The 21,134-nt window shown below is 46.8% G+C and overlaps 8 non-coding genes and 1 pseudogene across 8 annotated transcripts; all 9 read right to left on the bottom strand.

Annotated features, from left to right (window-relative positions):
• Positions 1-296: 296 nt before the first annotated feature.
• Positions 297-409, bottom strand: LOC119885239. Its single transcript, XR_005441227.1, has one exon. It is a non-coding gene; the product is annotated as a U5 spliceosomal RNA (small nuclear RNA).
• Positions 410-1,378: 969 nt separating this feature from the next.
• On the bottom strand, positions 1,379-1,570 carry LOC119885248. Its single transcript, XR_005441236.1, has one exon. It is a non-coding gene; the product is annotated as a U2 spliceosomal RNA (small nuclear RNA).
• A 183-nt stretch (positions 1,571-1,753) lies between these two features.
• On the bottom strand, positions 1,754-1,866 carry LOC119885238. The gene has a single exon (XR_005441226.1). It is a non-coding gene; the product is annotated as a U5 spliceosomal RNA (small nuclear RNA).
• A 969-nt stretch (positions 1,867-2,835) lies between these two features.
• On the bottom strand, positions 2,836-3,018 carry LOC119885265. Its single transcript, XR_005441242.1, has one exon. It is a non-coding gene; the product is annotated as a U2 spliceosomal RNA (small nuclear RNA).
• Positions 3,019-8,448: 5,430 nt separating this feature from the next.
• LOC119885237 lies at positions 8,449-8,561 on the bottom strand. Its single transcript, XR_005441225.1, has one exon. It is a non-coding gene; the product is annotated as a U5 spliceosomal RNA (small nuclear RNA).
• A 968-nt stretch (positions 8,562-9,529) lies between these two features.
• Positions 9,530-9,709, bottom strand: LOC119885253 (annotated as a pseudogene).
• Positions 9,710-13,827: 4,118 nt separating this feature from the next.
• Positions 13,828-13,940, bottom strand: LOC119885236. The gene has a single exon (XR_005441224.1). It is a non-coding gene; the product is annotated as a U5 spliceosomal RNA (small nuclear RNA).
• A 969-nt stretch (positions 13,941-14,909) lies between these two features.
• Positions 14,910-15,091, bottom strand: LOC119885262. The gene has a single exon (XR_005441240.1). It is a non-coding gene; the product is annotated as a U2 spliceosomal RNA (small nuclear RNA).
• Positions 15,092-20,520: 5,429 nt separating this feature from the next.
• LOC119885234 lies at positions 20,521-20,633 on the bottom strand. The gene has a single exon (XR_005441222.1). It is a non-coding gene; the product is annotated as a U5 spliceosomal RNA (small nuclear RNA).
• Between the last annotated feature and the right edge of the window lie 501 nt (positions 20,634-21,134).

Raw genomic sequence — 21,134 nt, 5'->3', positions numbered from 1 at the left:
GGAATAATGTGAGTATCCTCCCAAAAACCTGGTAACACTTCGCCACAAACAGGCAAAAGTTTTATCCAGACACAGGAGGCGATCGCAGTCTTAGCCAAAAGGCCGAGAAGCGATAACCCCGCTGGTTGCTTCCAGCGCCCACCTCCCGGAGCAGTTCTCCCCCTGCCGTGGCACAGTGGTTTCAACTGCGCATAACAACGGCTGAGTCTCAGCACCTCCTCCCGAGCGCGCCTCGTCGCACCGCTCAACCTTGCCGGGGGCGGCGTTTTATTTCCTTTTCACAAACGCACGAGGCTCGGCCACACGGCAGAGCCTGCCAAAAATAGTTTTAACTCATTGGCGTCCCTCTCCACGGAAGTCTTTAGTAAAAGGCGAAAGACTTGTACGTTATGAAGAGAAACCCGAGTAAGTACGGGCCCCTCCTCCAGAGCCGCCGACGAGCCTAGTCGTCCCGGCCACTACCCTCACGGTAAGCCTCACTCTGCCTCTCGAGTCCCAAGTACCAGGCCACGCCCGTTCCCCTACCCCTCCCCAGGTCATGGCAGGCTCTATCCAATCGGGCTGCGGAGAGACGAAGGCCTGGCTTTTGGACAGAGGCTACCGAACGACTCGGGCTCTTGTAGCCTCTCGATGACGAGTGAGAGAAAGGGAGGGGAAATGTGGCCGATCGCTTCTCGGCCTTTTGGCCAAGACTGCAATGGCCTCCTCTTTCTGGTTAAAACCTTTGCCGGTTTGGGGCTTCGTTTTGTGTCACCAGCTTTTCTGGGAGGAGATTCACCTCATTCCTTGTGAATAAAATTTCAACTTTGCCGTAGCTGAAAAACTTTTGCAACAAGGAATTCATTGGTCCCGAGGACTGCCTACCTGTCCTCTGCCGGACTGCCACCTTGACCAGACCAAAGACGAGAAGGTAAGTGTGTTTTATTCACCGATTTAGCAGTTGTAGCAGGTTTTCTTGCTTCATTTGAGGTGTTTTAGTTTCTTGTATCCTTTCTACGCTGCGGTTCCTCCACCGTGTTGGCCAACCGTGCCGGGCCTACGGAGGCGCCGCAGTGTCCCCTCCCCACCTTCTGAGAGGCTCTATCCAATCGGAGAAATGAAGGCCTGGCTTTTGGACACAGGCTACCGAGCATCCGAAATACTCGGGCTCTCGATGACGAGTGGGAGAAAGGGAGGGGAAGTGCAGGGCACATTTAACAGCCATGCCGGTCCCAAATATCCCCTCGTCGTCTGCCAATCATAAAGTGCAAATCTCGCTGCCTTCTTCGAGGCTTCAGCTGGCCGCCCCCCCTCGACTGGCGCCTTTTTCGGGCCGGCGTCCGGCAGAGCGACGAACCTCTGCGTTTGGGTCAGTATTTTGGTTTTACACAAGGCAGGAGAAGGGTGCACCGCCCCCGGAGGCACTGCAATACCGGGTCGATGCGTGGAGTGGACGGAGCAAGCCCCTCGTCTCAGCTCCCGGTGCTAAAAATCCATTTAATATGTTGCCCCCTTATAGGGGACATATCAGATATTAAACTGATAAGAACAGATACTACACTTGATCTTAGCCAAAAGGCCGAGAAGCGATAACCCCCGCTGGTTGCTTCCAGCGCCCACCTCCCGGAGCAGTTCTCCCCCTGCCGTGGCGCAGTGGTTTCAACTGCGCATAACAACGGCTGAGTCTCAGCACCTCCTCCCGAGCGCGCCTCGTCGCACCGCTCAACCTTGCCGGGGGCGGCGTTTTATTTCCTTTTCACAAACGCACGAGGCTCGGCCACACGGCAGAGCCTGCCAAAAATAGTTTTAACTCATTGGCGTCCCTCTCCACGGAAGTCTTTAGTAAAAGGCGAAAGACTTGTACGTTATGAAGAGAAACCCGAGTAAGTACGGGCCCCTCCTCCAGAGCCGCCGACGAGCCTAGTCGTCCCGGCCACTACCCTCACGGTAAGCCTCACTCTGCCTCTCGAGTCCCAAGTACCAGGCCACGCCCGTTCCCCTACCCCTCCCCAGGTCATGGCAGGCTCTATCCAATCGGGCTGCGGAGAGACGAAGGCCTGGCTTTTGGACAGAGGCTACCGAACGACTCGGGCTCTTGTAGCCTCTCGATGACGAGTGAGAGAAAGGGAGGGGAAATGTGGCCGATCGCTTCTCGGCCTTTTGGCCAAGACTGCAATGGCCTCCTCTTTCTGGTTAAAACCTTTGCCGGTTTGGGGCTTCGTTTTGTGTCACCAGCTTTTCTGGGAGGAGATTCACCTCATTCCTTGTGAATAAAATTTCAACTTTGCCGTAGCTGAAAAACTTTTGCAACAAGGAATTCATTGGTCCCGAGGACTGCCTACCTGTCCTCTGCCGGACTGCCACCTTGACCAGACCAAAGACGAGAAGGTAAGTGTGTTTTATTCACCGATTTAGCAGTTGTAGCAGGTTTTCTTGCTTCATTTGAGGTGTTTTAGTTTCTTGTATCCTTTCTACGCTGCGGTTCCTCCACCGTGTTGGCCAACCGTGCCGGGCCTACGGAGGCGCCGCAGTGTCCCCTCCCCACCTTCTGAGAGGCTCTATCCAATCGGAGAAATGAAGGCCTGGCTTTTGGACACAGGCTACCGAGCATCCGAAATACTCGGGCTCTCGATGACGAGTGGGAGAAAGGGAGGGGAAGTGCAGGGCACATTTAACAGCCATGCCGGTCCCAAATATCCCCTCGTCGTCTGCCAATCATAAAGTGCAAATCTCGCTGCCTTCTTCGAGGCTTCAGCTGGCCGCCCCCCCTCGACTGGCGCCTTTTTCGGGCCGGCGTCCGGCAGAGCGACGAACCTCTGCGTTTGGGTCAGTATTTTGGTTTTACACAAGGCAGGAGAAGGGTGCACCGCCCCCGGAGGCACTGCAATACCGGGTCGATGCGTGGAGTGGACGGAGCAAGCCCCTCGTCTCAGCTCCCGGTGCTAAAAATCCATTTAATATGTTGCCCCCTTATAGGGGACATATCAGATATTAAACTGATAAGAACAGATTTTTTTTTTTTTTTTTTGGAAAATATAATTTATTTGTGACATAAACATTCAATACACACATTTCAGTACTTGCATCCCACCTATATTAATCCCACATCCAACACAAAACAACAATCCTCCCCCTCGGCATCTCTATACACAGTGTCCCTTTGTTACCTTAATTAGTAAAAAAAAGAAAAACGACATCAACAAAACACAAGGTATACATCAATAACTCATGGAACCCAGTTCTCGAGCCCTCTCTTTTTTTCTTTTTTTCCATTACGATGCATGGCATGTATGCATGAAGAGACCATAACAAAACCACTCCCATAACCATCATAATAAATCCACAACACCTTCTGTTGACCTCTATGAATTACCATAAATCATTTTCCATCTGTCTTTGATCGAGTCAATACCCCATTTTCTGATCTCTAATTGGTATCGCCTCTCTATTGAGTCTTCAATGCTCTTTATAGTTCCCAACACTGACCACTTGCTTCCTCCATTTAGCCCATCACATCTTACCTCCCACAACTTGTACTTTACTATAGATACGAGAAGCACTACTTTATGCAGTTTCTCCCTCTCCATATTAAATTCCATGTAAAGAACCCCTTCCCATGTCATATCCCTCAAAGAACAAACTTTTTACCCAACCCCTCCCAAATTTGTTGTGCGAAAAAACACTCAAATAATGCATGTTCCACCGTTTCTTTTCCCAAACATCCCTCTCTTGGACAGTACTTACTTCTTGTTAGGCCGTGATTAAACAAGGTGTTTCTTACTGCTAATCTCCTGTGAAGCACCAACCAATTAAAATCTTTCAACTGATTGTCCAACTGCTTAAACTGTGTTCTCTTCCATACTTCAGAAGGAATATGAACAGTTTCTCTTGGGTTGAACCTGGCCATCAATTCCTCATACAGTTTTCTATGATTGAGTACTAAATGACTATCCCAACACTCCTTGTACTTCTTTGCCCAACTGATTATTCCTTTATAGTACAAAGGCATAACCTCAGCTTTGGGAGACCTGTTATCCCATGCTACCCCTAAGGGCCTCAAATGCATAGCAAGCCAAAATTTCATTAAAGAGTGACATTTATGTTTTGGAGGTGACATAGTTATTTTACAGATATTTGAAAAAAAAATCACGTTCAACTTCAACCTGACATTTGGCATGTCTTTACCTCCTCTCTCAATAGGCTGGTACATTATTTCTCTTTTAATATATTCATACCCTCCCCACATGAAATTAAACAACATCCTTTGCAACTTTAAGCAAATCATTGCCGTCATGGGAAAAACACATGCCACATGAAGTAAGGCTGGCAATATATCGGCTTTTATAGCTAGGACTTTGCCACTGAATGACAGTTTTCTCAATTTCCACATGTTGAGCTTTGATAGCACTTTAGCTAATCTTACCTCCCAATTACTTTCAACATCATCCTTATTACCAAAGGATATACCCAATAATGTCATCGGCCCCGCGCACAGGGCAAGCCCATATGGCTTGTCATTCCTATCCTTCCACCTTCCCAGATATTTAATCAGTGACTTCCCTTTATTAATCCTAGACCCTGAAGCACTCGAGAACACTTCAATAACATTAATAGCTTCCTTTAAACAAAAGTCATTTTCTAAATACAATACAGTGTCGTCTGCAAACTGAGATATAACCAATGTTTCCCCACCTGGCAACGGTAGACCCCTGATTTTAGCATTTTTTCTAATTGCACATGCCAAAATTTCAATAAACACAACATACAAAGGGGCTGATGCAGGGCACCCCTGCCTGACGCCCCTGGTTTGCTTAAACAAAACTCCCATGTTGCCATTGACATTAACTCTACTTCCTACCTCTGTGTATAAAATCTTCAGCCAACTTCTAAATCTTTTACCAAACCCAAATCTTTCCAAAATCCTAAATAAAAATTTGTGATTGACCCTATCAAAAGCTTTTTCCTGATCAAGACTGAGCACAATAAGGGGAAAATTTCTATCCTCGGAATAGGCTAGTACATCTCTGTGCATTTGCAGATTCCATTGTATCTGTCTGCCTTGTACTGCACAAGTTTGATCCAGTCCTATAATGAACTCCAAGGCGGATACCAACCTGTTTGTTAGAATTTTACTAAAAATCTTATAATCTGTGCACAACATCGTTAAGGGTCTGTAGTTGGATATATCTCGAACGTCCCCTTTTTTATATAGCAGGGAAATCACCCCCTCTCTCATTGTGCTCCCCATTATCCCAGATGTGCAAATGAAAGTAAACAAATCTAACAACTGAGGCCCAATATCTTCCCAGAAAACCAAGTAAAATTCTTTTGTAAGTCCATCCACTCCTGGCACCTTCCCTTTCTTTAAAGACTGAAGCGCCTTCAAAATTTCTTCCAATTGTATGTCTTTATCCAACTCTAGTTTCAGATAGTCGGGGATTGAGCTATCTACATTATTCAACAGCAGTGAACCCTTACTATAATCTACTATTTCTGCGCTAAAAAACTTGGAATAATTACCCGAAGCAATTTCTACCAGCCCTTCCGGATCGTCAATTTCCTCCCCTCGTTCATTTAGAAGGGAGGCTATTCTCCTTCTCTTTGCCCGTACTTTAGACTGCTTGAAAAAATAGGATGAACATTTCTCATCCTTTTCCCATTTTTCATCAAGACTCCTGAATTTATAAGCCTCAGCCCTCTTATGAAAAAATAGCCTCTGCTCGTTTTGCCAGCGTTTCAATAATTCCTCATCTATGCGCTCACCAGTGTTTTGTTGTGCCATTAAATTTTCTATTGATTTTTGCAATTGATAATATTCTTTAAACTCCGCTTTTCTGGATTCTTTTGAGTACACCTGTATGTAATGTTTAATACGGACCTTTGTGCTTTCCCACCATCCAGATACATTACCATAAAACATCTTCATTTTAATGCACTCCTTGAAGAAACTCCTGAACCCTACCCTAAACTGCCGGGCTCCAAGAATACTGTTATTCAATTTCCAGTACCCTTTCCCAAAACATGTCACCTTCAGGTTTAATACAACAGAGAGCATGTTGTGATCTGAGTAGAAAACAGGTGACACTTGTGCCTCAAACACCTGAAAATCTAACGGACAAAAAATATAATCTATTCTACTCCGTGCCCCTCTACTGTTTCCCCATGTGAAACCAGGGTCATCAGAGTTAAAACTCCTAAAACTATCAACTAAACTGTACTTTTTTACCAAACTATGGAAGTTAACTCCCATGTTTTTGCCCTCACTAGGAGAGTTGAAATCACCTCCAACGATTACATGACGATTGGTCATGAAAACGGTGTCTAACTTAAGAAATAGCTCATTTCGTTCTTTTGGTGCAGCATGGGCATATATATTTACCACTCTTAAACTCTTACCCTTCCAGTCAACATCTGTGACCAAAACCCTCCCCTGTATCACAGAAAAACTCCCGACTATTTTAACTTCCACATTCCCACTTAACGTCCCCACCCCAGATGAGTGAACACCCCCAATGCTCCATCTAGAGTCCCCTTTAACCCACTCTTTTGTGAACCCCTTCACATCCTCCACAGTCTTTAGGTGGACCTCTTGCAAGAGGCACAAAGAAAAATCCACTGAACTTAAATGAGAAAAAACTACTGCTCTCTTTGATGCATTTCTCAACCCCCTCACATTTATAGTTAATATATGAAATAAAGACAGACTATGCAAAAAAAAGAAAAATGGAGGAAGTGACAGAAAAAAAAAGGAGCCCAAAACAGTATGCTCACTCACGTTGCTCTTTCCACCAATCATGGCAGAAAGTCCTCCTCATCTGGCTCCTTCAGTGGGAAAGAGCACTCTGAACTGGAAGGGCTATCTTCTGAGAGTACGGGGCAGCTTCTCGGGGCAGGAGGAGCATCCGAGGAGAATACAGCTATGCAGGGAGGCTCTCCTGGGACACCGCTGGCTGGAACCTTACTACTGGACGATGCAGTCATGCCTTTCTGGGTTAACGCCTCCCCAGCTTCCTCACTCTCCAGGCAATCGTCCACAGCTGCCGCAGCGCTGCCCCCCCCTTTGCCGCCTTGTCAGTGATCTCATGCACCTGTCCAGTCTCCTTTCCCTCCTGCATTTCTTCCCAAACCTCAGAAACAAGTACCCCAAACCTGTTCGCCTCAACGAGCAGAGGAGAGGATGGTGGTGAAAGCAACAAGCTCGTCTTTGCCCTCTTTCTCTTACTTTTTCCTCCTTTCTTCCCCGCGACCCACTCAATAACAGAAGAAGCCTCCTCCAAACTCTCAGCTTCCCCCCCCTGCTTCCCCCAGGCGTCCTCGCTCTCTGCCTGGACTGACACCACCTCCAGTGCATCTGCCCCCTTTGTCTCCACCACTCCTCCCGTGAGCTCGGCAATTACGTCCTCAATTGCTCTTAAGGATGTGGAGCGTGGGTCGTCACATGCGGGTCCATCCCTGTGTTGCGCACCTGGGGCCACCGACTCCCGTCTGGCAGCACGTGCATACGAAGACCCCACTTCTGGGCAATGCCCAAATAAATGTCCTTCCAGCCCACATAAACTACATTTTTTTGGCTGATCACAATTTCTCATGGTGTGTCCCAAACTATCACAGTTTCTGCACCGCACCTGTCTGCAAGACCTTGCCAGGTGTCCATATGAAGCACATTGCCTGCAGTACAGCGGCTGACCCCCATAGACTAGGAAACCTCTATGGGAGCCAATGGTGAAGGTAGCGGGGGATGGCAAAAACCATCATAACCATTCGGGTCTTCCTTCAGCATGACCCGGAATTGCCGTTTTCCGGTCCATATCCCCAGCACATCCTTAATGTCTCCCATACTTGTTAACACAGTCACGTACCTGGCAAGAAAATACCTGGTTGCTTCCTCTGACACCCAAGGGTTGTAAATGTGCACAGTCACAATGCGCTCACCAGTACGACACAGGCTGAGCACCCTGAAGTTTTTCAGCAATCCGTCTGCCAATCGAAGTGCTAATCCTTTCACCTCCTCCATCTTGGTAACGGTGTAAAACGTGACGTCGTAATACTTGTCCGTGGCGTTTTTCTGCAGACACAGAAGGTCGTCAATCTTGAGGCACAGAGCTCCAAACAGAATGGCTTGTCCAAAAATCTTTCTCTCCATTAACTCGTCGGTACTGTTCCACACAAACCTAAGCGTATTTTTCAGCACGGCATGCACCTGCTGTGAGTTAGCTGACGATGTCATTGTAGACTGTCAACAGATCCTCCTCTTACTCAATCTTAGCCAAAAGGCCGAGAAGCGATAACCCCCGCTGGTTGCTTCCAGCGCCCACCTCCCGGAGCAGTTCTCCCCCTGCCGTGGCGCAGTGGTTTCAACTGCGCATAACAACGGCTGAGTCTCAGCACCTCCTCCCGAGCGCGCCTCGTCGCACCGCTCAACCTTGCCGGGGGCGGCGTTTTATTTCCTTTTCACAAACGCACGAGGCTCGGCCACACGGCAGAGCCTGCCAAAAATAGTTTTAACTCATTGGCGTCCCTCTCCACGGAAGTCTTTAGTAAAAGGCGAAAGACTTGTACGTTATGAAGAGAAACCCGAGTAAGTACGGGCCCCTCCTCCAGAGCCGCCGACGAGCCTAGTCGTCCCGGCCACTACCCTCACGGTAAGCCTCACTCTGCCTCTCGAGTCCCAAGTACCAGGCCACGCCCGTTCCCCTACCCCTCCCCAGGTCATGGCAGGCTCTATCCAATCGGGCTGCGGAGAGACGAAGGCCTGGCTTTTGGACAGAGGCTACCGAACGACTCGGGCTCTTGTAGCCTCTCGATGACGAGTGAGAGAAAGGGAGGGGAAATGTGGCCGATCGCTTCTCGGCCTTTTGGCCAAGACTGCAATGGCCTCCTCTTTCTGGTTAAAACCTTTGCCGGTTTGGGGCTTCGTTTTGTGTCACCAGCTTTTCTGGGAGGAGATTCACCTCATTCCTTGTGAATAAAATTTCAACTTTGCCGTAGCTGAAAAACTTTTGCAACAAGGAATTCATTGGTCCCGAGGACTGCCTACCTGTCCTCTGCCGGACTGCCACCTTGACCAGACCAAAGACGAGAAGGTAAGTGTGTTTTATTCACCGATTTAGCAGTTGTAGCAGGTTTTCTTGCTTCATTTGAGGTGTTTTAGTTTCTTGTATCCTTTCTACGCTGCGGTTCCTCCACCGTGTTGGCCAACCGTGCCGGGCCTACGGAGGCGCCGCAGTGTCCCCTCCCCACCTTCTGAGAGGCTCTATCCAATCGGAGAAATGAAGGCCTGGCTTTTGGACACAGGCTACCGAGCATCCGAAATACTCGGGCTCTCGATGACGAGTGGGAGAAAGGGAGGGGAAGTGCAGGGCACATTTAACAGCCATGCCGGTCCCAAATATCCCCTCGTCGTCTGCCAATCATAAAGTGCAAATCTCGCTGCCTTCTTCGAGGCTTCAGCTGGCCGCCCCCCTCGACTGGCGCCTTTTTCGGGCCGGCGTCCGGCAGAGCGACGAACCTCTGCGTTTGGGTCAGTATTTTGGTTTTACACAAGGCAGGAGAAGGGTGCACCGCCCCCGGAGGCACTGCAATACCGGGTCGATGCGTGGAGTGGACGGAGCAAGCCCCTCGTCTCAGCTCCCGGTGCTAAAAATCCATTTAATATGTTGCCCCCTTATAGGGGACATATCAGATATTAAACTGATAAGAACAGATTTTTTTCTTTTGAGAAAAATTTTATTGACACTCAATTCAAACATGATTCATAATATGTCAATTCCAAGTTACCTTTTAAAATACAACATGTCAATAAATAGATAAATGTTCTCTGTAAAACAACATTTAAAAAGGTGTTTAAAATGCATTACAGATAACGTCAAAAAAGGTATAAAATGGTTTTCAGCTTGTCCATGTCTGTGAGTGTCTGTTAAAAGTCTTCAAAGCGGAGTGCATTTGTTAAAATAAAACTCACAAAAATAAATGGATAATAAAAGCTCTTCTCCAAGTCCACTGTTGTGCAGGAGTGTAGTGAGTTCTATCAAACGTAGGGAACTCATTCAGCTCCCCCAAACAGAGTTTATATCACTGATCTTGTCAGGCGCTCAGAGGAGACCCTCTCCCGGTACAGCTCCCACCCACCAACCTCTCGGGAACCCATTTTTTGCAGTACCTGGAAAAGGTACTGGTGCGAGACCCGATCAAAGGCTTTCTCAAAATCTAAATTCAGGACTACTAGCCGAATGTTTCTGTCTCTCGCGTAACAGATGGCTGATCAGTACGAGGCTGTCGGTGATCTTCTCCCCGGGACGGCACAGGCTTGATCCGGGTGAATCAGATCTAAAAACAAGGACATGCGTGAGGCTAAAGTTTACTAAAAGTTTACAGTCAAAATTTAAGAGTGTGATAGGTCTCCAATAAGGCGTCTTTGATGTCTTTGTGAAGGAGAGTCACTATCCCTGCTCTAAAGCTGTCAGGAAGTCGGTCCATTTGTTCAAAATCCATAAAAACAGCAAGCAAGTCTGGTGCTAAAATGTCCCAAAATGTCAGATAAAATTCCAAGGGAAGCCCGTCTTCTGCGACTGTCTTAAAAGATTTGATGCATTTGTTTAATTCCGGTATCGTAAAATCTTGGGTTAAAAGCACGTTGTCGTTTGTTGCTTGGTCAATTTAAAACTTCGTCATGTCCCCGGGAGTTTTTTACGTACAGTTCACGGTAAAAATGTTCGACAGTTTCTTTGACATTTCCTCTGTTGTGTCAGCTGTGCACCCGTTTTCTTTTTAAGTTCAACATGGCCCCCCTTTATTTACGATTTTCTTAAAAAATATCTTGTGCACTCTCCTTCCTCTATTTCCCTTTCCTTGCTTCTTAAAATCACACCTTTGCTATTAAAACCTGCAACCTCTCTCTGTTTTAATTTGTTAAAAATCTCTGGATTAAAAATCCATGTTGGCCGTTTAAAATACCTCTGCGTTTTGCAGCTTTTGTTGTCTTTTCTTTCTTTTCCCTGCCTGTCTGTAAAACGTCTTTGTCTTTCCCTTCACCATTTCCCACCACTGTGCACGTGTATCGTAAAAGTCTTGAAGGGTCTGCCACTCTCGGTATTGCTCCCTGTACAGCCTAACTAGCTCCCTGTCTTCTAACAGGGAGCAATTGAGCTTCCACAGACCACTTCCTGCCGTCACACCGGAAGAGAGTGAAAGGGTGCAGGAAAGAATTGCGTGATCAGAAAAGAAAACAGGTTCCAATCTAGCATCGGTTGGTGGGCAATCACGTGATAAAATGTAGTCTATGCGAGAGGCTCGGGTGCCATCACTACTGAACCAGGTGAAGCCCTCCTCTCTGGGATGCATGGTTTTAAAACAGTCCACAAGTCTAAAATCACTGCATATGCTTTGAAGTAAAACTGAAGTCTTGTCCACTTTAAAATCGTCCCCTATTCTTCTCCTATCGTTCCTGCTTAAAATACAATTAAAATCCCCCCCTACAACTAAAGGTGCCCTGCCTAGCATGTGGGGCTGCAGGTCTTCTAAAAGGTCATACCTGTCGTTCTTGTCATTAAAGCCATAAATATTTAAGACGTTAAAATCCTTCCCCATAAAAGTCAAGTGTGTTAAAAGTGCCCGACCATCTCTCACCACAGTGCTGCCCTTCACCAAGACTAGAGGGTTTTTTATTAAAATGGCCACTCCATCATTTTTGTTTTCATTTGAGCCGCTCCATATCGACGTTTGTGGCCATAACTCCTCCCATTCTCTGTAGTGTTTTAAAAATGGTAGGCCGCATTCCTGTATTAAAAACACGTCAGACTTAAAAGAGTTAAGAAAGGATAAAACAATCTGGGCTCTAACTCTCGACTTCACACTCCTCACATTGATAGTTGAGAAGGTGAGTGTCATGAGTATGGTTAAAATTTGCAGGTATGACATCTTAAAAGACTAAAAAAAAAAGGGGGATTTCAAATGTTTAAAAAACAGCAGTTAGTGGATTTCTTGTGAATGGAGCTCTTCCTTCATTCTCATGGGTGAGAGATGACGGGGTTGAGCTCCATTTCCCTTTCGGACTCTAGGAGTTGGCCTCTGACGCAGGGTGCATTGAGCTTTGAGTCCTTAGGGGTTGATTGCAGAGCTATAGTTAAAAAAGAGACTTCATTAGGCGAATTGGAGGGGAAGACTCTGGGCTCCTCCACAGATGAACTGTCTGAGTAGCTCTCAGCTCTTCCCCTCTTTTCCGAGGCTCCAGGAGACTCAGAAGACAATTCTGAAATTAGTCTCTTGGCCGGCTGGGCATTGGGGAGGGGGACATCCTCGCTATCACTCTGTGACTGGCCAAATTTTTGTTCTGAGCCAGTCACTGAGCTAGCTCCGCCTTCTGCCTGCACTGCCACTGCTTCTCCCTGTTCTCCACTTGTGGGGCAGCTGCAGGCCCCTCCCCTTCTCCCGCCTCTACTGGTCCTTCTCCTCCAATCACAGGATTTGGCGGGAGATTTGAATTCTCCAGCCCAGCCTCTTCAATTAGCTCTCTAACTGCTTCGTCTTGTCCGCCATTTTGTGCCTTTGCTGCCTTTAATTTGTTGGCAAACGACTTAGGGCAATCTCTGAAGAGGTGGTTTGTTTCTCCACAAAGATTGCACTTTCTGCCATTGGTGCATTCCTCGAAAGTATGCCCAATTTCTCTACATTTACCACAAATGATCTGCTGGCACGCTTCTGCCAGGTGCCCATTCTCACCACACTTGCGGCAGAGTTTGGGCTGGCCCTGGTAATGAATGTAGCCCCTGTTGTTTCCCAGAACTATCATGGATGGCAGATGTTTCAGGCCCTGGAAGCCTTGAGGGTCTTGCCATTGTTGGATGGGGACCCTCCAAGCGCAATTCCAGATGCCATCCTCATCTCTCACTTTGGTAGCCTGGCCTTTAACAGTGCAAAATCTGCCCAGCCACAAACAAATGTCATCTGCATTCACAGTCTCATTGAACATTCTGACAATTACCGTTTTAGCGGCATTATCAGTCAGTTTCTCAACATTAAATGCAGTAAACTGGGGTTTTTCATTTTCGAAGCGTGTCCAGAAATCTCTGAACACGGCAGCAGAGACAAAACTCACATCGAAACCTTTTCCAAATGGCAGAGTCAAAATACAATTTATATCCTGCGGGGAGAATTTCAAAATGTTCTGGATCATTTTCCTTGAGAAGTCAAGCCTTGACATAACAAGGGTTTTCCCATCTTTTTCTTTGAATGTAAATCTGACACTGTGGTGCCTCCTCATGCCGGCATGGTTGGCCGCCATGGTGGAGGCACCACAACGTAAAAGTGGTAAAAAAGCTAAAACACCTAAAAAGTCTAAAACCAAGTCAACTAAAATAAGGTAAAAGAATGCTCTAAAAAGAGCAATAAAATCTACTAAAAATGTTAAAAGGTGAATAAAACACACTTACCTTGTCTTGTTTGGCCTGGTCGAGATGTTATTCCGGCAGAGTACAGGTAAGCAGTCCTCTGAACCAATGAATTCCTTTGTGTGAAACAATTTCAACTACAACAAAGTTGAAATTTTATTCACAAGGAATAATGTGAGTATCCTCCCAAAAACCTGGTAACACTTCGCCACAAACAGGCAAAAGTTTTATCCAGACACAGGAGGCGATCGCAGTCTTAGCCAAAAGGCCGAGAAGCGATAACCCCCGCTGGTTGCTTCCAGCGCCCACCTCCCGGAGCAGTTCTCCCCCTGCCGTGGCGCAGTGGTTTCAACTGCGCATAACAACGGCTGAGTCTCAGCACCTCCTCCCGAGCGCGCCTCGTCGCACCGCTCAACCTTGCCGGGGGCGGCGTTTTATTTCCTTTTCACAAACGCACGAGGCTCGGCCACACGGCAGAGCCTGCCAAAAATAGTTTTAACTCATTGGCGTCCCTCTCCACGGAAGTCTTTAGTAAAAGGCGAAAGACTTGTACGTTATGAAGAGAAACCCGAGTAAGTACGGGCCCCTCCTCCAGAGCCGCCGACGAGCCTAGTCGTCCCGGCCACTACCCTCACGGTAAGCCTCACTCTGCCTCTCGAGTCCCAAGTACCAGGCCACGCCCGTTCCCCTACCCCTCCCCAGGTCATGGCAGGCTCTATCCAATCGGGCTGCGGAGAGACGAAGGCCTGGCTTTTGGACAGAGGCTACCGAACGACTCGGGCTCTTGTAGCCTCTCGATGACGAGTGAGAGAAAGGGAGGGGAAATGTGGCCGATCGCTTCTCGGCCTTTTGGCCAAGACTGCAATGGCCTCCTCTTTCTGGTTAAAACCTTTGCCGGTTTGGGGCTTCGTTTTGTGTCACCAGCTTTTCTGGGAGGAGATTCACCTCATTCCTTGTGAATAAAATTTCAACTTTGCCGTAGCTGAAAAACTTTTGCAACAAGGAATTCATTGGTCCCGAGGACTGCCTACCTGTCCTCTGCCGGACTGCCACCTTGACCAGACCAAAGACGAGAAGGTAAGTGTGTTTTATTCACCGATTTAGCAGTTGTAGCAGGTTTTCTTGCTTCATTTGAGGTGTTTTAGTTTCTTGTATCCTTTCTACGCTGCGGTTCCTCCACCGTGTTGGCCAACCGTGCCGGGCCTACGGAGGCGCCGCAGTGTCCCCTCCCCACCTTCTGAGAGGCTCTATCCAATCGGAGAAATGAAGGCCTGGCTTTTGGACACAGGCTACCGAGCATCCGAAATACTCGGGCTCTCGATGACGAGTGGGAGAAAGGGAGGGGAAGTGCAGGGCACATTTAACAGCCATGCCGGTCCCAAATATCCCCTCGTCGTCTGCCAATCATAAAGTGCAAATCTCGCTGCCTTCTTCGAGGCTTCAGCTGGCCGCCCCCCCTCGACTGGCGCCTTTTTCGGGCCGGCGTCCGGCAGAGCGACGAACCTCTGCGTTTGGGTCAGTATTTTGGTTTTACACAAGGCAGGAGAAGGGTGCACCGCCCCCGGAGGCACTGCAATACCGGGTCGATGCGTGGAGTGGACGGAGCAAGCCCCTCGTCTCAGCTCCCGGTGCTAAAAATCCATTTAATATGTTGCCCCCTTATAGGGGACATATCAGATATTAAACTGATAAGAACAGATTTTTTTTTTTTTTTTTGGAAAATATAATTTATTTGTGACATAAACATTCAATACACACATTTCAGTACTTGCATCCCACCTATATTAATCCCACATCCAACACAAAACAACAATCCTCCCCCTCGGCATCTCTATACACAGTGTCCCTTTGTTACCTTAATTAGTAAAAAAAAAAAAACGACATCAACAAAACACAAGGTATACATCAATAACTCATGGAACCCAGTTCTCGAGCCCTCTCTTTTTTTCTTTTTTTCCCATTACGATGCATGGCATGTATGCATGAAGAGACCATAACAAAACCACTCCCATAACCATCATAATAAATCCACAACACCTTCTGTTGACCTCTATGAATTACCATAAATCATTTTCCATCTGTCTTTGATCGAGTCAATACCCCATTTTCTGATCTCTAATTGGTATCGCCTCTCTATTGAGTCTTCAATGCTCTTTATAGTTCCCAACACTGACCACTTGCTTCCTCCATTTAGCCCATCACATCTTACCTCCCACAACTTGTACTTTACTATAGATACGAGAAGCACTACTTTATGCAGTTTCTCCCTCTCCATATTAAATTCCATGTAAAGAACCCCTTCCCATGTCATATCCCTCAAAGAACAAACTTTTTACCCAACCCCTCCCAAATTTGTTGTGCGAAAAAACACTCAAATAATGCATGTTCCACCGTTTCTTTTCCCAAACATCCCTCTCTTGGACAGTACTTACTTCTTGTTAGGCCGTGATTAAACAAGGTGTTTCTTACTGCTAATCTCCTGTGAAGCACCAACCAATTAAAATCTTTCAACTGATTGTCCAACTGCTTAAACTGTGTTCTCTTCCATACTTCAGAAGGAATATGAACAGTTTCTCTTGGGTTGAACCTGGCCATCAATTCCTCATACAGTTTTCTATGATTGAGTACTAAATGACTATCCCAACACTCCTTGTACTTCTTTGCCCAACTGATTATTCCTTTATAGTACAAAGGCATAACCTCAGCTTTGGGAGACCTGTTATCCCATGCTACCCCTAAGGGCCTCAAATGCATAGCAAGCCAAAATTTCATTAAAGAGTGACATTTATGTTTTGGAGGTGACATAGTTATTTTACAGATATTTGAAAAAAAAATCACGTTCAACTTCAACCTGACATTTGGCATGTCTTTACCTCCTCTCTCAATGGCTGGTACATTATTTCTCTTTTAATATATTCATACCCTCCCCACATGAAATTAAACAACATCCTTTGCAACTTTAAGCAAATCATTGCCGTCATGGGAAAAACACATGCCACATGAAGTAAGGCTGGCAATATATCGGCTTTTATAGCTAGGACTTTGCCACTGAATGACAGTTTTCTCAATTTCCACATGTTGAGCTTTGATAGCACTTTAGCTAATCTTACCTCCCAATTACTTTCAACATCATCCTTATTACCAAAGGATATACCCAATAATGTCATCGGCCCCGCGCACAGGGCAAGCCCATATGGCTTGTCATTCCTATCCTTCCACCTTCCCAGATATTTAATCAGTGACTTCCCTTTATTAATCCTAGACCCTGAAGCACTCGAGAACACTTCAATAACATTAATAGCTTCCTTTAAACAAAAGTCATTTTCTAAATACAATACAGTGTCGTCTGCAAACTGAGATATAACCAATGTTTCCCCACCTGGCAACGGTAGACCCCTGATTTTAGCATTTTTTCTAATTGCACATGCCAAAATTTCAATAAACACAACATACAAAGGGGCTGATGCAGGGCACCCCTGCCTGACGCCCCTGGTTTGCTTAAACAAAACTCCCATGTTGCCATTGACATTAACTCTACTTCCTACCTCTGTGTATAAAATCTTCAGCCAACTTCTAAATCTTTTACCAAACCCAAATCTTTCCAAAATCCTAAATAAAAATTTGTGATTGACCCTATCAAAAGCTTTTTCCTGATCAAGACTGAGCACAATAAGGGGAAAATTTCTATCCTCGGAATAGGCTAGTACATCTCTGTGCATTTGCAGATTCCATTGTATCTGTCTGCCTTGTACTGCACAAGTTTGATCCAGTCCTATAATGAACTCCAAGGCGGATACCAACCTGTTTGTTAGAATTTTACTAAAAATCTTATAATCTGTGCACAACATCGTTAAGGGTCTGTAGTTGGATATATCTCGAACGTCCCCTTTTTTATATAGCAGGGAAATCACCCCCTCTCTCATTGTGCTCCCCATTATCCCAGATGTGCAAATGAAAGTAAACAAATCTAACAACTGAGGCCCAATATCTTCCCAGAAAACCAAGTAAAATTCTTTTGTAAGTCCATCCACTCCTGGCACCTTCCCTTTCTTTAAAGACTGAAGCGCCTTCAAAATTTCTTCCAATTGTATGTCTTTATCCAACTCTAGTTTCAGATAGTCGGGGATTGAGCTATCTACATTATTCAACAGCAGTGAACCCTTACTATAATCTACTATTTCTGCGCTAAAAAACTTGGAATAATTACCCGAAGCAATTTCTACCAGCCCTTCCGGATCGTCAATTTCCTCCCCTCGTTCATTTAGAAGGGAGGCTATTCTCCTTCTCTTTGCCCGTACTTTAGACTGCTTGAAAAAATAGGATGAACATTTCTCATCCTTTTCCCATTTTTCATCAAGACTCCTGAATTTATAAGCCTCAGCCCTCTTATGAAAAAATAGCCTCTGCTCGTTTTGCCAGCGTTTCAATAATTCCTCATCTATGCGCTCACCAGTGTTTTGTTGTGCCATTAAATTTTCTATTGATTTTTGCAATTGATAATATTCTTTAAACTCCGCTTTTCTGGATTCTTTTGAGTACACCTGTATGTAATGTTTAATACGGACCTTTGTGCTTTCCCACCATCCAGATACATTACCATAAAACATCTTCATTTTAATGCACTCCTTGAAGAAACTCCTGAACCCTACCCTAAACTGCCGGGCTCCAAGAATACTGTTATTCAATTTCCAGTACCCTTTCCCAAAACATGTCACCTTCAGGTTTAATACAACAGAGAGCATGTTGTGATCTGAGTAGAAAACAGGTGACACTTGTGCCTCAAACACCTGAAAATCTAACGGACAAAAAATATAATCTATTCTACTCCGTGCCCCTCTACTGTTTCCCCATGTGAAACCAGGGTCATCAGAGTTAAAACTCCTAAAACTATCAACTAAACTGTACTTTTTTACCAAACTATGGAAGTTAACTCCCATGTTTTTGCCCTCACTAGGAGAGTTGAAATCACCTCCAACGATTACATGACGATTGGTCATGAAAACGGTGTCTAACTTAAGAAATAGCTCATTTCGTTCTTTTGGTGCAGCATGGGCATATATATTTACCACTCTTAAACTCTTACCCTTCCAGTCAACATCTGTGACCAAAACCCTCCCCTGTATCACAGAAAAACTCCCGACTATTTTAACTTCCACATTCCCACTTAACGTCCCCACCCCAGATGAGTGAACACCCCCAATGCTCCATCTAGAGTCCCCTTTAACCCACTCTTTTGTGAACCCCTTCACATCCTCCACAGTCTTTAGGTGGACCTCTTGCAAGAGGCACAAAGAAAAATCCACTGAACTTAAATGAGAAAAAACTACTGCTCTCTTTGATGCATTTCTCAACCCCCTCACATTTATAGTTAATATATGAAATAAAGACAGACTATGCAAAAAAAAGAAAAATGGAGGAAGTGACAGAAAAAAAGGAGCCCAAAACAGTATGCTCACTCACGTTGCTCTTTCCACCAATCATGGCAGAAAGTCCTCCTCATCTGGCTCCTTCAGTGGGAAAGAGCACTCTGAACTGGAAGGGCTATCTTCTGAGAGTACGGGGCAGCTTCTCGGGGCAGGAGGAGCATCCGAGGAGAATACAGCTATGCAGGGAGGCTCTCCTGGGACACCGCTAGCTGGAACCTTACTACTGGACGATGCAGTCATGCCTTTCTGGGTTAACGCCTCCCCAGCTTCCTCACTCTCCAGGCAATCGTCCACAGCTGCCGCAGCGCTGCCCCCCTCCTTTGCCGCATTGTCAGTGATCTCATGCACCTGTCCAGTCTCCTTTCCCTCCTGCATTTCTTCCCAAACCTCAGAAACAAGTACCCCAAACCTGTTCGCCTCAACGAGCAGAGGAGAGGATGGTGGTGAAAGCAACAAGCTCGTCTTTGCCCTCTTTCTCTTACTTTTTCCTCCTTTCTTCCCCGCGACCCACTCAATAACAGAAGAAGCCTCCTCCAAACTCTCAGCTTCCCCCCCCTGCTTCCCCCAGGCGTCCTCGCTCTCTGCCTGGACTGACACCACCTCCGGTGCATCTGCCCCCTTTGTCTCCACCACTCCTCCCGTGAGCTCGGCAATTACGTCCTCAATTGCTCTTAAGGATGTGGAGCGTGGGTCGTCACATGCGGGTCCATCCCTGTGTTGCGCACCTGGGGCCACCGACTCCCGTCTGGCAGCACGTGCATACGAAGACCCCACTTCTGGGCAATGCCCAAATAAATGTCCTTCCAGCCCACATAAACTACATTTTTTTGGCTGATCACAATTTCTCATGGTGTGTCCCAAACTATCACAGTTTCTGCACCGCACCTGTCTGCAAGACCTTGCCAGGTGTCCATATGAAGCACATTGCCTGCAGTACAGCGGCTGACCCCCATAGACTAGGAAACCTCTATGGGAGCCAATGGTGAAGGTAGCGGGGGGATGGCAAAAACCATCATAACCATTCGGGTCTTCCTTCAGCATGACCCGGAATTGCCGTTTTCCGGTCCATATCCCCAGCACATCCTTAATGTCTCCCATACTTGTTAACACAGTCACGTACCTGGCAAGAAAATACCTGGTTGCTTCCTCTGACACCCAAGGGTTGTAAATGTGCACAGTCACAATGCGCTCACCAGTACGACACAGGCTGAGCACCCTGAAGTTTTTCAGCAATCCGTCTGCCAATCGAAGTGCTAATCCTTTCACCTCCTCCATCTTGGTAACGGTGTAAAACGTGACGTCGTAATACTTGTCCGTGGCGTTTTTCTGCAGACACAGAAGGTCGTCAATCTTGAGGCACAGAGCTCCAAACAGAATGGCTTGTCCAAAAATCTTTCTCTCCATTAACTCGTCGGTACTGTTCCACACAAACCTAAGCGTATTTTTCAGCACGGCATGCACCTGCTGTGAGTTAGCTGACGATGTCATTGTAGACTGTCAACAGATCCTCCTCTTACTCAATCTTAGCCAAAAGGCCGAGAAGCGATAACCCCCGCTGGTTGCTTCCAGCGCCCACCTCCCGGAGCAGTTCTCCCCCTGCCGTGGCGCAGTGGTTTCAACTGCGCATAACAACGGCTGAGTCTCAGCACCTCCTCCCGAGCGCGCCTCGTCGCACCGCTCAACCTTGCCGGGGGCGGCGTTTTATTTCCTTTTCACAAACGCACGAGGCTCGGCCACACGGCAGAGCCTGCCAAAAATAGTTTTAACTCATTGGCGTCCCTCTCCACGGAAGTCTTTAGTAAAAGGCGAAAGACTTGTACGTTATGAAGAGAAACCCGAGTAAGTACGGGCCCCTCCTCCAGAGCCGCCGACGAGCCTAGTCGTCCCGGCCACTACCCTCACGGTAAGCCTCACTCTGCCTCTCGAGTCCCAAGTACCAGGCCACGCCCGTTCCCCTACCCCTCCCCAGGTCATGGCAGGCTCTATCCAATCGGGCTGCGGAGAGACGAAGGCCTGGCTTTTGGACAGAGGCTACCGAACGACTCGGGCTCTTGTAGCCTCTCGATGACGAGTGAGAGAAAGGGAGGGGAAATGTGGCCGATCGCTTCTCGGCCTTTTGGCCAAGACTGCAATGGCCTCCTCTTTCTGGTTAAAACCTTTGCCGGTTTGGGGCTTCGTTTTGTGTCACCAGCTTTTCTGGGAGGAGATTCACCTCATTCCTTGTGAATAAAATTTCAACTTTGCCGTAGCTGAAAAACTTTTGCAACAAGGAATTCATTGGTCCCGAGGACTGCCTACCTGTCCTCTGCCGGACTGCCACCTTGACCAGACCAAAGACGAGAAG

This window comes from Micropterus salmoides, unplaced genomic scaffold, assembly GCF_014851395.1.
Source record: "Micropterus salmoides isolate LMB-PRFRI ecotype aquatic unplaced genomic scaffold, ASM1485139v1 Ms_hic_scaffold_3971, whole genome shotgun sequence".
Taxonomy (NCBI): Eukaryota; Metazoa; Chordata; class Actinopteri; order Centrarchiformes; family Centrarchidae; genus Micropterus; species Micropterus salmoides.
Note: the sequence above shows the minus strand (reverse complement) of the source record. Positions and strands in the feature narration are given on the sequence as shown.